We start from the raw sequence: 15660 nt of genomic DNA, 5'->3' as shown, positions 1-15660 counted from the left end.
GAAGAAGCAGGAGGCCTCTTCAGGGAGCAGCTCCTGCTGACCGCAGCTTCGGAAGAGGCCTCCAGCCTCCTGGCCCTGAAGAGCCCCTTTCGGTACGGTGCTGCTAGCAAAGAGGCCAGCTGTGACACACTGGTTCACCTTGATGCCTCCTGTCTACAGCCCCAGGAATGCCACGGAACAGACAACAGGACTGTCACAAGGCACACTTAGTAGAAAGAAGAAGTTGAATAAATTACAGTATTTTTCACATACAGTATTATCATAATTACGAGAATCCATCAATCAATCAAACAAAAAACAAACAAACAAACAAACAAAACAAAACCGGCTTTGCTTCTTTGTGGTACAGTGGGAACCCTACAAGTCTGATGGCTACGTTATTGATGATGGGATAACACATATCCCAATACATCCCTGAGAGCATCCTTGATCTCCTGGTTCCTCATGCTGTAGATGAGGGGGTTCAGTGCTGGAGGCACCACCGAGTACAGAACTGCCATCACCAGGTCCAGGGATGGTGTCACGAGTCAGAAGGGGGCTTGGGCACCCTGTTCCCATGGACACATCTGTATGGCAGGATTGTATGGGTTGAGTCCCCTATCTCCATCCTACCTGAGAAGAACAGCACCTGCGGAGCTGGGTGGAGAGACAAGGAGAGCTGTTACAATGCTCCTGCTGGGGAGGGACAGATGGGCACTCAGGAGACCCTCCTCTCCTGTCCTGGACCCTATGGCCTTAAGGGGGCTCTCCTGGGTGAAAGAGGAGACCCATCAGTTTGTCTGGAGAAAGGCATGCTCACTGAAGTCTGACTGGGGGTCAGCAGCAGAGACCCAGCCCAAAACATCTCTTTTTCTGCCACTATTGTTCCATGGAGATGTCTCTGGGGCTCCAGGCGAAACCATTGTGAAAGACACCGACATAACCACTTATCTCAGCTGGGGAGAGACATTTCTTTCATGCAGTGTCATTGCTTATATCAAAGAATTATGTTTAAGAATGATCTTTCCTAGGAGGGATCCCCTTTACTGCTGCTGAGGAAAGAGATTCAACTGAGTCAAAAAAAAGCATTTAATCTGGGCTTGCCATTCTGGAGGTGGAAGGAGACAGCCCCCTCTCATGCACCACACAAACCCTCAAAGTGGGGTTCCTCTTGCCCCAGTTCAGGCAAGCACAAAATAATTACTTGCACTTGAGCTCCTTGTCTCATGTCCCATGCTAATTAATGGTGATGGAGAGTAGGGCCAGTTGTTCTGATGCAAACACCTGCTGACATTTGTGGAGCCAGTATTGGTTCAAGGCATGTGCAGGTAATTAAGAGCTAAGGAATCATTATTAAGTATGAAAGAGATTTCCTTTGGCCACCCGAAATAGTAGATGATGCCCACATTTAGGACAAGTGAATCTTGCCTTGTTTGTTATTTTCTGGGTAGCATAGGCAGCTGTCATGGTTTTGGTATGATTATTGGCAAATTACCTTTATAGAGGCTCATATGACATTACATTTTAGATGTTTGATGAAAACAGCAGTGATAACACACTGATGTGTTGGAGCAGTGCTCACACAGAGCCAAGGACTTTTCTGCTTCTCCTGCTGCCCTACCGCCAAGGAGGCTGAGGGTGCATTAGAAGCTGGGAGGAGACAGAGCCTGGAGCTGAGCAGGACTGACCAAATTCAGTCCATACCATGCAACATCACGCTCAGCAATAAAAGGTGGGGTAAAGGAGGAAGGGGGGATACTGGGAATGATGGCATTTGTCTTCCAAGAAACTCTTCAGTGTGATGAGCCCTGCTTTCCTGGAAGTGTCTGATCATCTGCCTGGCAATGGGAAGTACTGAATGAATTCCTTGTTTTGCCTTGCTTGCACACATGGATTTTGCTTTACCTAATGAACTGTCTATGTCTTAACCCATGAGTTCTACCACTTTTACCTTTCTGATTTTCTCCCCATCCCACCTGGGACGAGTGGGTGAGTGGCTGTGCCATGCTCAGCTGCCTTCTGGTGCTAAACCAAAACAGTTCTTTGGGGAACAAAGGGTTTGAGACAATGACAGATTTGAGTGTGGAGACCAGATTTATAGATATCAGAGCAGTTTGGCTCTTAACTGGAAGTCTCCTGTGTTTGCAACAGGGCTTCCTTGCCTTTCTGTATGTGCATGAGAGTCCAGTGCTTGTTAGTGGCTGCTTTTGAATCTGCTGTTTGCTCTACTCCTTATCATCTTTCTTTGCTGTGCCTGGGAGCATTCTGATAACAGCCATGGCCATGTGCCCGGACTGGTGGATGGCCAGGGCACGGCTGCTGTTCCTGTGCTGCCTCTACTGGACAGGCTGGAACTCCAGTGTGACTGTGAGTCAGAGGAACTGTGACCTGTGGGTGATTCCACATGGCAGCATGTACAACCCAAAGCATCTGTGTCCATGGACAAGTCTACTCCAGAGCAAAGTATGCCTCGAGGCCTCTGTGGCCATGGAGAAGTCCGTGCCATAGTGGGTACACCTTGCAGTGTCTGTGCCCTTGCATAAGGCCATGGCAGAAGACCTCAAAGCGTCTGTGGCCATGGGTAAGTCCTCAACACAGCAGGTAGACTTCTGAAGGGAGTGTGGTTTATGGATAAGGCCATGCCGGAGGAGGTACACCTCTAAGAGGCTGTGGCCAAAAGACACTGGATGGAGCAGGGGTGAGGGGAGGAGTTCAATGCAATGTTAAACTCTGTAGCCTGGTCTGAAGAGACCAGGGATGGAGACTGTGATGGATGTACTTTTAAAATGGTTGTAACCCATGATCGGAGTTGCATGTTATAGGAAGTCCAACAGCAGAAATGACTGGAACTGATAAGAGTAGGAACAAGATGCACTCTAAGTAGAATCACTGAATATCCCAAGTTGGAAGGGTCCCACAAGGACCATGGAGTCCAACTCCTGGCTCCACACAGGTCTACCCAGAAATCCAGACCGTATAACTAAAAGTACAGTGCAAATGCTTCTTAAACTCTGACAGGTTTGGTGCTGTGACCATGTCCCTGGGGAGCCTGTCCTGTATGCACCACCCTTCTCGGTGAAGAACCTCTTCCTGATATCCTGCCGGAACCACCCCTGTCGACCTTAAAGACCATCTAGTTCCATCCCCCTGCCATAGGCAGGGATGCCGCCCACTAGGTGAGCATGCCCAGAGCCTTGTCCAGCCTGGCCTTGAACACCTCCAGGGATGGAGCATCCACAACTTCTCTGGGCAACTTGTTCCTGTGCCTCACCACCCTCCAAGTAAAGAATTTCCTCCTAGTGTCTAATCTAAATCTCCCCTCTTTTAGTTTAAAACCACCCCCTGTCATTATCTGATTGAACACAGAGTCACTCTCCATCCAAATACCCTTTAAGTACTGAAAAGCTGCAATGAGGTCACCCTGGAGAATTCTCTTCTCCAGGCTGAACATGAACATGCCCAGCTCTCTCAGCTTTTCTCCATAGGAGAGGTGCTCCAGCCCTCTGAGCATCTTTGTGGAACTCCTCTGGACCCGTTCTAACAGGTCCACATCCTTCTTGTGCTGGGGGATCCTGACCTGGACTCCAAGTGGGGTCTCACAGAACAGAGCAGAGGGAGACAACCTCCTCCCTTCACCTGCTGGTCACTCCTCTCTTGATGCTACTCAGGATGCAGTTGGCCTTCTGGGCTTCAGGCACTCACTGCTGGCTCACGTTGAGCTTTTCATCCACCAGAACCCTCAAGTCCTCCGCAGGGCTGCTCTTGATGAGTCCTTCACCCAGCCTGTCCTCATGTCTGGGACTGACTTCATCTTGCACTCCCCTCAGCCTTTAACACCTCTCTCCTTCTTGCCCACTCATCTCATGCAGGCAGTGCCCCCAGCCCTGCTGTGCGGTGCAGAGGTGCTGCTGCTGGGCGAAGCATCCCAGGAGCCCAGTCCAGCTCAGGAGCAGAGGACCAGACTTTCCTGTCTCACCACCCCAGCCTTGAGCTGTCCCTGGGGCTCCCAAGGAACCTACTTGGAACTAGACTGAAGTAATCACTTTTGTTCCCTCCTTCAGCTGTGGACAGGCAACTCTTTCCAGTAGTGTCATTTCTCCATCAGAGACAGAGTTAGGTAGGCGAATCACCTTCCCTTGTACCATGACAGACCTGGGCAGTGACAGAAAGATCTCTTTACTCCTGCTCAAGAAAGGGATTCAGCTGAGCCAGTTGAGGTATCTCATCCTGGCTGTGTAGTCCTGGGGCTGGAAGGGGGTTCAGCTTCTTCCATACACGTCTCAGGCATTTATCTGGCCTCCCGTCAAGCGTGCACAAAATACTCTCGTCTAACCTCCCAAGGTAAATAATAGATATTGTAGGGTAGAAGTGAGCTGGTCAAACACAAACTCAGTGCTAGAGGTGATCCGAGATATTTGCAGGTATCTGCAAGCTCTAACGCAGCATTTCTGGGAGTCAGGGCGGCAGCTGGGGCCTGGTGGGAAATCCCTTTGGCAAGTGAAATGAAAGCAGAGGCACACATGGAGGACAACTGAACCTTCTCCCTACTTGTTATATTCAAAGCAACCTGCAGAGGTATTTATCTGAGGAAATGGAGTCATGTGCCTTAGGTAGAGGTAAATCTATGTTAGTTCACTGTGGGCTGTCCTTTCAACTAGATTTCAGATAGATTTAGACTAGATTTGAAGGGGGAAAGGGATAAAATCAGGCTTTCCAGTCGTAAGCTATGGGATGGCACACCAAAATTTGAGGGACTGTGTGCTAGTGAGGTCCTTCAATCTGCTCCACAAGGCGCTGGGTACAATAAATTACATTTGAAATGTTTCTGCACCGATGTACACAGCACGACAGAAGCAAGAGGAGCTAGAAACTTTGGCTCAGTCCCTGCATTGCAATACATTTGCCATAAGCAAAACTTGGTGGGAAGAGTGCTGTGACTGGTTGCCTGGCAGGTTAAGCCACAACAGCTCAGCACCATTCAATCCCCCTCATGGGAATGGGGGGAAAGCATCAGGGAAAAAAAAAAAAAAAAAAAAAGGTAAAACTCATAGGTTGAAATAAAGACCATTTAATAGGACAGGGAAAAAAAAAAAAATAAAAGGATAATAATAGTAATGATAACAGAATGTACATCACAACTGAATTGCTTACCAGCTACTGACCAATGCCCAGTCCATCCCTGAGCAATGGCAGCCCCCTCCAGACAACTCCTCCCAGAGAAGCTAAGTCACTGACTTAGTAAAAGCTCTGCTCTGCAGCAAAGAAAACGTCGTTGGGTTATTTGCATTATTCTTATCCTAAATCCAAACTATGGCACCATACCAGCTACTCTGAAACAAACTAACTCTATCCCAGCTGAAACCAGGACACTGGTGTGCTGCAGTAGATGGTTATAGCCTCTCCAAGAGGAATAAGCAGGGCAGGCAGGTGGTGGGGTGGCACTGTATGTAATGGAGGGGCTGGACTGTACAGAGCTTGCAGTTGGTGATGATATGGTTGAGAGCCTCTGGGTAAGGACTAAGGGAAAAGCAAGTAAAGCATGTGTTGCTGTGGGAGTCTACTATAAGCCACTCAGCCAACAGGATGATATCAGCATATATATATATATATCATCATTCTATCGGAAATTAGGGGAAATCTGTAGATCAGCTGCCTTTTCCTTATGGGTGACTTCAACTTGCCAGATTACAGCTGATGCAAACTGGTCCAGGAAATTCCTAATTCACACTGATAACTTCTTGGTACAGATATTAAGGGAGACGACTAGGAAAGGTGCCCTCCTGTATTTGCTGCTTTTAAATAGAGATGGTCTCTTTGGTAAAGTGGTGATTAGTGTCTGTCTTGGCCACAGTAAGAGAGAAACAGTCAACTTTAAAATCTTTAGTGATAGAAGAAAAACTGCCACCAAAACGTTGACCTTAGATACTGGGAAAGCAGATTTCAGGCTGCTCAGAGAACTAGTTAGTAAGGTCTGCTGGGAATCTACTTTTAAAGGTGTTGGGGGTCATCTGTGCTGGTTGCTATGGAAAGAAAGCAAACAAAGACAAAACAAAGAAAAAATGGGAAGAAAAGAAAAAAAAAAACTATGGACAAAGATAGTCCTGGGTTTTCATGTGAAATTCTGGGAATCATATGAGCAGCAGAGTACTTTATAAATGCTGAAATACTGTACGTTGCCACATTTTCTTCAGGGCGTCCTTGATCTCCTGGTTCCTCATGCTGTAGATGAGGGGGGTTCAGTGCTGGAGGCACCAACGAGTACAGAACTGCCATCACCAGGTCCAGGGATGGTGTCACGAGTCAGAAGGGGGCTTGGGCACCCTGTTCCCATGGACACATCTGTATGGCAGGATTGTATGGGTTGAGTCCCCTATCTCCATCCTACCTGAGAAGAACAGCACCTGCGGAGCTGGGTGGAGAGACAAGGAGAGCTGTTACAATGCTCCTGCTGGGGAGGGACAGATGGGCACTCAGGAGACCCTCCTCTCCTGTCCTGGACCCTATGGCCTTAAGGGGGCTCTCCTGGGTGAAAGAGGAGACCCATCAGTTTGTCTGGAGAAAGGCATGCTCACTGAAGTCTGACTGGGGGTCAGCAGCAGAGACCCAGCCCAAAACATCTCTTTTTCTGCCACTATTGTTCCATGGAGATGTCTCTGGGGCTCCAGGCGAAACCATTGTGAAAGACACCGACATAACCACTTATCTCAGCTGGGGAGAGACATTTCTTTCATGCAGTGTCATTGCTTATATCAAAGAATTATGTTTAAGAATGATCTTTCCTAGGAGGGATCCCCTTTACTGCTGCTGAGGAAAGAGATTCAACTGAGTCAAAAAAAAGCATTTAATCTGGGCTTGCCATTCTGGAGGTGGAAGGAGACAGCCCCCTCTCATGCACCACACAAACCCTCAAAGTGGGGTTCCTCTTGCCCCAGTTCAGGCAAGCACAAAATAATTACTTGCACTTGAGCTCCTTGTCTCATGTCCCATGCTAATTAATGGTGATGGAGAGTAGGGCCAGTTGTTCTGATGCAAACACCTGCTGACATTTGTGGAGCCAGTATTGGTTCAAGGCATGTGCAGGTAATTAAGAGCTAAGGAATCATTATTAAGTATGAAAGAGATTTCCTTTGGCCACCCGAAATAGTAGATGATGCCCACATTTAGGACAAGTGAATCTTGCCTTGTTTGTTATTTTCTGGGTAGCATAGGCAGCTGTCATGGTTTTGGTATGATTATTGGCAAATTACCTTTATAGAGGCTCATATGACATTACATTTTAGATGTTTGATGAAAACAGCAGTGATAACACACTGATGTGTTGGAGCAGTGCTCACACAGAGCCAAGGACTTTTCTGCTTCTCCTGCTGCCCTACCGCCAAGGAGGCTGAGGGTGCATTAGAAGCTGGGAGGAGACAGAGCCTGGAGCTGAGCAGGACTGACCAAATTCAGTCCATACCATGCAACATCACGCTCAGCAATAAAAGGTGGGGTAAAGGAGGAAGGGGGGATACTGGGAATGATGGCATTTGTCTTCCAAGAAACTCTTCAGTGTGATGAGCCCTGCTTTCCTGGAAGTGTCTGATCATCTGCCTGGCAATGGGAAGTACTGAATGAATTCCTTGTTTTGCCTTGCTTGCACACATGGATTTTGCTTTACCTAATGAACTGTCTATGTCTTAACCCATGAGTTCTACCACTTTTACCTTTCTGATTTTCTCCCCATCCCACCTGGGACGAGTGGGTGAGTGGCTGTGCCATGCTCAGCTGCCTTCTGGTGCTAAACCAAAACAGTTCTTTGGGGAACAAAGGGTTTGAGACAATGACAGATTTGAGTGTGGAGACCAGATTTATAGATATCAGAGCAGTTTGGCTCTTAACTGGAAGTCTCCTGTGTTTGCAACAGGGCTTCCTTGCCTTTCTGTATGTGCATGAGAGTCCAGTGCTTGTTAGTGGCTGCTTTTGAATCTGCTGTTTGCTCTACTCCTTATCATCTTTCTTTGCTGTGCCTGGGAGCATTCTGATAACAGCCATGGCCATGTGCCCGGACTGGTGGATGGCCAGGGCACGGCTGCTGTTCCTGTGCTGCCTCTACTGGACAGGCTGGAACTCCAGTGTGACTGTGAGTCAGAGGAACTGTGACCTGTGGGTGATTCCACATGGCAGCATGTACAACCCAAAGCATCTGTGTCCATGGACAAGTCTACTCCAGAGCAAAGTATGCCTCGAGGCCTCTGTGGCCATGGAGAAGTCCGTGCCATAGTGGGTACACCTTGCAGTGTCTGTGCCCTTGCATAAGGCCATGGCAGAAGACCTCAAAGCGTCTGTGGCCATGGGTAAGTCCTCAACACAGCAGGTAGACTTCTGAAGGGAGTGTGGTTTATGGATAAGGCCATGCCGGAGGAGGTACACCTCTAAGAGGCTGTGGCCAAAAGACACTGGATGGAGCAGGGGTGAGGGGAGGAGTTCAATGCAATGTTAAACTCTGTAGCCTGGTCTGAAGAGACCAGGGATGGAGACTGTGATGGATGTACTTTTAAAATGGTTGTAACCCATGATCGGAGTTGCATGTTATAGGAAGTCCAACAGCAGAAATGACTGGAACTGATAAGAGTAGGAACAAGATGCACTCTAAGTAGAATCACTGAATATCCCAAGTTGGAAGGGTCCCACAAGGACCATGGAGTCCAACTCCTGGCTCCACACAGGTCTACCCAGAAATCCAGACCGTATAACTAAAAGTACAGTGCAAATGCTTCTTAAACTCTGACAGGTTTGGTGCTGTGACCATGTCCCTGGGGAGCCTGTCCTGTATGCACCACCCTTCTCGGTGAAGAACCTCTTCCTGATATCCTGCCGGAACCACCCCTGTCGACCTTAAAGACCATCTAGTTCCATCCCCCTGCCATAGGCAGGGATGCCGCCCACTAGGTGAGCATGCCCAGAGCCTTGTCCAGCCTGGCCTTGAACACCTCCAGGGATGGAGCATCCACAACTTCTCTGGGCAACTTGTTCCTGTGCCTCACCACCCTCCAAGTAAAGAATTTCCTCCTAGTGTCTAATCTAAATCTCCCCTCTTTTAGTTTAAAACCACCCCCTGTCATTATCTGATTGAACACAGAGTCACTCTCCATCCAAATACCCTTTAAGTACTGAAAAGCTGCAATGAGGTCACCCTGGAGAATTCTCTTCTCCAGGCTGAACATGAACATGCCCAGCTCTCTCAGCTTTTCTCCATAGGAGAGGTGCTCCAGCCCTCTGAGCATCTTTGTGGAACTCCTCTGGACCCGTTCTAACAGGTCCACATCCTTCTTGTGCTGGGGGATCCTGACCTGGACTCCAAGTGGGGTCTCACAGAACAGAGCAGAGGGAGACAACCTCCTCCCTTCACCTGCTGGTCACTCCTCTCTTGATGCTACTCAGGATGCAGTTGGCCTTCTGGGCTTCAGGCACTCACTGCTGGCTCACGTTGAGCTTTTCATCCACCAGAACCCTCAAGTCCTCCGCAGGGCTGCTCTTGATGAGTCCTTCACCCAGCCTGTCCTCATGTCTGGGACTGACTTCATCTTGCACTCCCCTCAGCCTTTAACACCTCTCTCCTTCTTGCCCACTCATCTCATGCAGGCAGTGCCCCCAGCCCTGCTGTGCGGTGCAGAGGTGCTGCTGCTGGGCGAAGCATCCCAGGAGCCCAGTCCAGCTCAGGAGCAGAGGACCAGACTTTCCTGTCTCACCACCCCAGCCTTGAGCTGTCCCTGGGGCTCCCAAGGAACCTACTTGGAACTAGACTGAAGTAATCACTTTTGTTCCCTCCTTCAGCTGTGGACAGGCAACTCTTTCCAGTAGTGTCATTTCTCCATCAGAGACAGAGTTAGGTAGGCGAATCACCTTCCCTTGTACCATGACAGACCTGGGCAGTGACAGAAAGATCTCTTTACTCCTGCTCAAGAAAGGGATTCAGCTGAGCCAGTTGAGGTATCTCATCCTGGCTGTGTAGTCCTGGGGCTGGAAGGGGGTTCAGCTTCTTCCATACACGTCTCAGGCATTTATCTGGCCTCCCGTCAAGCGTGCACAAAATACTCTCGTCTAACCTCCCAAGGTAAATAATAGATATTGTAGGGTAGAAGTGAGCTGGTCAAACACAAACTCAGTGCTAGAGGTGATCCGAGATATTTGCAGGTATCTGCAAGCTCTAACGCAGCATTTCTGGGAGTCAGGGCGGCAGCTGGGGCCTGGTGGGAAATCCCTTTGGCAAGTGAAATGAAAGCAGAGGCACACATGGAGGACAACTGAACCTTCTCCCTACTTGTTATATTCAAAGCAACCTGCAGAGGTATTTATCTGAGGAAATGGAGTCATGTGCCTTAGGTAGAGGTAAATCTATGTTAGTTCACTGTGGGCTGTCCTTTCAACTAGATTTCAGATAGATTTAGACTAGATTTGAAGGGGGAAAGGGATAAAATCAGGCTTTCCAGTCGTAAGCTATGGGATGGCACACCAAAATTTGAGGGACTGTGTGCTAGTGAGGTCCTTCAATCTGCTCCACAAGGCGCTGGGTACAATAAATTACATTTGAAATGTTTCTGCACCGATGTACACAGCACGACAGAAGCAAGAGGAGCTAGAAACTTTGGCTCAGTCCCTGCATTGCAATACATTTGCCATAAGCAAAACTTGGTGGGAAGAGTGCTGTGACTGGTTGCCTGGCAGGTTAAGCCACAACAGCTCAGCACCATTCAATCCCCCTCATGGGAATGGGGGGAAAGCATCAGGGAAAAAAAAAAAAAAAAAAAAAGGTAAAACTCATAGGTTGAAATAAAGACCATTTAATAGGACAGGGAAAAAAAAAAAAATAAAAGGATAATAATAGTAATGATAACAGAATGTACATCACAACTGAATTGCTTACCAGCTACTGACCAATGCCCAGTCCATCCCTGAGCAATGGCAGCCCCCTCCAGACAACTCCTCCCAGAGAAGCTAAGTCACTGACTTAGTAAAAGCTCTGCTCTGCAGCAAAGAAAACGTCGTTGGGTTATTTGCATTATTCTTATCCTAAATCCAAACTATGGCACCATACCAGCTACTCTGAAACAAACTAACTCTATCCCAGCTGAAACCAGGACACTGGTGTGCTGCAGTAGATGGTTATAGCCTCTCCAAGAGGAATAAGCAGGGCAGGCAGGTGGTGGGGTGGCACTGTATGTAATGGAGGGGCTGGACTGTACAGAGCTTGCAGTTGGTGATGATATGGTTGAGAGCCTCTGGGTAAGGACTAAGGGAAAAGCAAGTAAAGCATGTGTTGCTGTGGGAGTCTACTATAAGCCACTCAGCCAACAGGATGATATCAGCATATATATATATATCATCATTCTATCGGAAATTAGGGGAAATCTGTAGATCAGCTGCCTTTTCCTTATGGGTGACTTCAACTTGCCAGATTACAGCTGATGCAAACTGGTCCAGGAAATTCCTAATTCACACTGATAACTTCTTGGTACAGATATTAAGGGAGACGACTAGGAAAGGTGCCCTCCTGTATTTGCTGCTTTTAAATAGAGATGGTCTCTTTGGTAAAGTGGTGATTAGTGTCTGTCTTGGCCACAGTAAGAGAGAAACAGTCAACTTTAAAATCTTTAGTGATAGAAGAAAAACTGCCACCAAAACGTTGACCTTAGATACTGGGAAAGCAGATTTCAGGCTGCTCAGAGAACTAGTTAGTAAGGTCTGCTGGGAATCTACTTTTAAAGGTGTTGGGGGTCATCTGTGCTGGTTGCTATGGAAAGAAAGCAAACAAAGACAAAACAAAGAAAAAATGGGAAGAAAAGAAAAAAAAAAACTATGGACAAAGATAGTCCTGGGTTTTCATGTGAAATTCTGGGAATCATATGAGCAGCAGAGTACTTTATAAATGCTGAAATACTGTACGTTGCCACATTTTCTTCAGGGCGTCCTTGATCTCCTGGTTCCTCATGCTGTAGATGAGGGGGGTTCAGTGCTGGAGGCACCAACGAGTACAGAACTGCCATCACCAGGTCCAGGGATGGGGAGGAGACGGAGGGGGGCTTCAGGTAGGAAAACATGCCAGCGCTGACAAACAGGGAGACCACGGCCAGGTGAGGGAGGCACGTGGAGAAGGCTTTGTGCCGCCCCTGCTGAGAGAGGATCCTCAGCACAGCCCTGAAGATCTGCAAGTAGGACAGCACAATGAAAATAAAACATACAAAGTCAACAAAGACACTAATCACAAGAAGCCCAGCTTCCCTGAGGTAGGAGTCTGAGCAGGAGAGCTTGAGGATCTGGGGGATTTCACAGAAGAATTGATCCACAGCATTGCCTTGGCAGGAAGTTCCTCTGTACTTGGCTCTGGGGAGGCCACACCTCGAGTAGTGAATTCAGCTCCAGGGCCCCCAGTGTAAGGACATGACGTATTAGGACGAGTCCAGAGGAGGGACACAATGATGACCAAGGGGCTGGAGCACCTATTCTATGAAGACAGGCTGTGGGAGCTGGGGTTCTTCAGCCTGGAGAAACGAATGTTCCGCGGAGACCTCATTGCAGCCTTCCAGTACCTAAAGGGGGCCTACAGGAAAGCTGAGGAGGGACTTTTCATCAACGAGTGTAGTGATAGGACAAGGGGTGATGGTTTTAAACTGAAAAAAAAGATGGTAGATTTAGATTAGACATTAGAAAAAAGTTCTTTGTTCTGAGGGTGGTGAGGTACTGGAAGAGGTTGCCCAGGGAACTTGTGGATGCCCCATCCCTAGAAGTGTTCAAGGCCAGGCTGGATGGGGCTTTGAGCAAACTGGTCTAGTGAAAGGTGTCCCTTCCCATGGCAGGGGGGATATCATTTCAAAGAAATTATATGATCTTTAGGGTCCTTTCCAACCCAAACTATTCCGTAATTCTCTGAGCTCCCTAGTACCCCACTGAGTCAGCTGAATACTGCAAGGGGCTTCTGCGAACAGACTGAGCAGGAACTTGATCAATTATCCTCAACTTGGGCACCTGCTGTCATTTCATTTGGCAGAAGACCTTCCCCACAAGGCTCCCGGACGACACCCTCACACAGTGCCCTGCCTCTCCACATCGGTCCACCTCAGCTTGCAGTTACCTGCTTATATCTTGGACCACCTCTGCCACCTCAAAGTTTATCATGAGTTCGTGGCCTCCATTTCCAATAATTCCAATGGGAGCTAAGACACGCAGTTGACACACAGGTGCCTGTTTTGTGCACACCTGAACCGAGGCAAGACAACTCCAACCTCCAGTGGGTTTGTGGTCAATATGGGAAGTAGCAGAGTCTGCAAGCCTACAAACCTGCAGTAGTGACTCGGCTGACTCCCTTTTCTCATCCTGGGTAAAGGACATGGCTGCTGGTCACTGTCTCACAATGGGACAAGAAAAGCTCCAGGGACACCTCAAGCAAGTGCGGGGGGGAGCAGGGAGGGGAAAGAAAATGATGCCTTGGACTGGGCAGCTGATCTCAGCCAGGCTCCTGGGACAGAGGCAGTTCCCAGCAAGCTGGCAGCTCCGCAGAGAGACAGCTCTGTCCAGGAGCAGCTCCTCTGCACATTGCAGCAGGGCTAGGGACACTGCCTGCAGGGGGCAATGGAAGAGAAGACAGCCAGAGATTAAAAGCTTTCTGAACTTGGAATGCAATTTAGAGCTCATTGTGGGAGGAACCTTGACACCCACTCACATGGTAAGTCTCCTGCTGCAGGGCAATAGGGATGCAGTGTACAGACAGATGCCCTAAATTTGCACTTCCCAGAGATTATGGATCTACTCGGAGCTTCAGCTCACCCTCAGCATGTTTTCAAGAGGACTTTTCATAAGTATGATCGAGGCAGCCTTTCCTGCTTGACTCTGCTTCCCTTGTAGCTGCACTTTCAGTTTTCACTTGTTTGTCTTGATGGGAACCGAAATAGAGCTGAGAGGTTTAGAAAAGGGGCTGAGGCTCCTACACCACCATCCTGAAGACAACAAAGAATATTGGGAGAAGCCTTCACCCCTCACCAACCTGGAAATAACACCAGCATCACCTTCCCAGTTTCATCAGGGCTCATCTGACCTGCTGTTTAGTGCCTGCAAGCATGACGCCAGCCCTGTGCAGTGCCCTGTCCCGGGGAGGTACCTGCAGGGCAGAGCTGAACATGCAGCACGTAGGATGGGGTCTGGGAGCTTGGACAGGGAGCTAAGATGGTGGCAGGGAAACAGATCCTGGCAGGGACAGCGCCAGGCAGCAGCATGGGTGGGCAGTGGGAAGGAACTAGTGTCAGAACTGCTGGGAAGGGGGGATTGTAGCTGCTGCCTGTCACCCACCTCCTGCAGTGCAGCCGCCTTGCTCGGAGCAAGCCCCCTGCTCTCCTCTCCCAGCCAGAAAAGCCTCTGCTCTCACAGCTGGGGCTTCCAGGGCAGGAGCAGCCCCAGCTCCAGCACAGCAGAGGTGCCTCTCTCCTGACACATGCCCTCAGAGAAGTCAGGCTTGTTGTGGTTAGTGCCTCTTTTGCTTTGGCATGTTTTCTTTTCATTGCGCTGTCCTATGTGCAGATCTTCAGGGCTGTGCTGAGGATCCCCTCGCAGCAGGGCCGGCACAAAGCCTTTTCCACGTGCCTCCCTCACCCGGTTGTTGTCTCCCTCTTTATCAGTAGCATTGTGTTTGCAAACCCAAAGCCCCCCCTCCACCTCCTGCCCATCCCAGGATCTGGTGGCGTCATTTCTGTACTTGGTGGTGCCTCCAGCACTGAACCCTCTCGTCTACAGCATAAGGAACCAAGAGATCAGGGATGGCATTAGGCAAGTGATGCCATAGACATTTTTGTAAGAGCTAAAGCTGCCCATCTGTCCGCAGCAATTGTTCCCTGCAAATGCCACACTGTGCCAGAGCTTCATTTATTCACTGTATTACTGTTTTATTTCTCCTTATCATTTTCCCACATAAATGATTGGATTTGTCTCACTACATCTGAGGAATGGACCTGCTCCTTTGCACCTGGAAGCCATGGAAAAGTCTGTCTAACATGGGCTCAGACCTGACTTTTTGTCCCATCTCTGTAGTAAAATGGGCTCCCTTGTGTGCATTGATCTGGGTTCTTCTTCCAAAGGTGGTGCCAAAACTAGTAAGACCCCAAAAGAGCCTTTTTATCCTTCTATTTGGGAACACAAAACTCATTGTCTCGTCATGACCTGCTAGACACAGCTTTGGATTTAGGATTGATGTGATGTTGACTAGTGGCAGTGGAGATGGTGAGTGCCACTGGGGGACATATCCAGGGTTTCCCCAAATGGCATGGAAGACACCTGTCCATCAGGAGGACACTATGGGAAGAGAGGGAATCTGCAGGGGACATGTGCCTCAGGTGGGCAGTGAATGGCTCTCCACGAAGTGAGAGACCACTCCAGGTGTGCTCACTTCTAGGAAAATCACTTGATCCAGGTATCCACAGGCAAGTGGGGACCCAGCAGAGGGATGGGAGGCTGGAGAGGGATTCACATCACTCTCATTGGTGTATCGCTGCCTGGATCGCGAGGCATGTCTGGAATATCTAATGCCTTCGGTAAGGCTCCAAAGTCCCTCCAAGCACTTTTCACCTCCAGAGAGCCCTGGTGGGCTCTGTGAGCAGTAGTGGTACCCACCTGGCTAGGTCAGCTTCCCAGCCTGAAGAGTACAGCCAGTGTAGGGTC

The 15660-nt window shown here is 48.9% G+C and overlaps 2 long non-coding RNA genes across 2 annotated transcripts; both read left to right on the top strand.

Moving 5' to 3' along the window:
• The first annotated feature begins 1531 nt into the window (after nucleotides 1–1531).
• On the top strand, nucleotides 1532–4191 carry LOC311429420. Its single transcript, XR_014688252.1, has 3 exons — nucleotides 1532–2560; nucleotides 2998–3155; nucleotides 3849–4191. It is a non-coding gene; the product is annotated as an uncharacterized lncRNA (long non-coding RNA).
• A 4026-nt stretch (nucleotides 4192–8217) lies between these two features.
• On the top strand, nucleotides 8218–9971 carry LOC311429419. The gene is made up of 3 exons (XR_014688251.1): nucleotides 8218–8312; nucleotides 8750–8907; nucleotides 9601–9971. It is a non-coding gene; the product is annotated as an uncharacterized lncRNA (long non-coding RNA).
• Nucleotides 9972–15660: the final 5689 nt, after the last annotated feature.

Source organism: Aythya ferina (genome assembly GCF_964211825.1).
Source record: "Aythya ferina genome assembly, contig: HAP1_SCAFFOLD_1013, whole genome shotgun sequence".
NCBI classification, from domain to species: domain Eukaryota; kingdom Metazoa; phylum Chordata; class Aves; order Anseriformes; family Anatidae; genus Aythya; species Aythya ferina.
The sequence above is the reverse complement of the archived record's forward strand: the minus strand, read 5'-3'. Positions and strand labels throughout refer to the sequence as shown.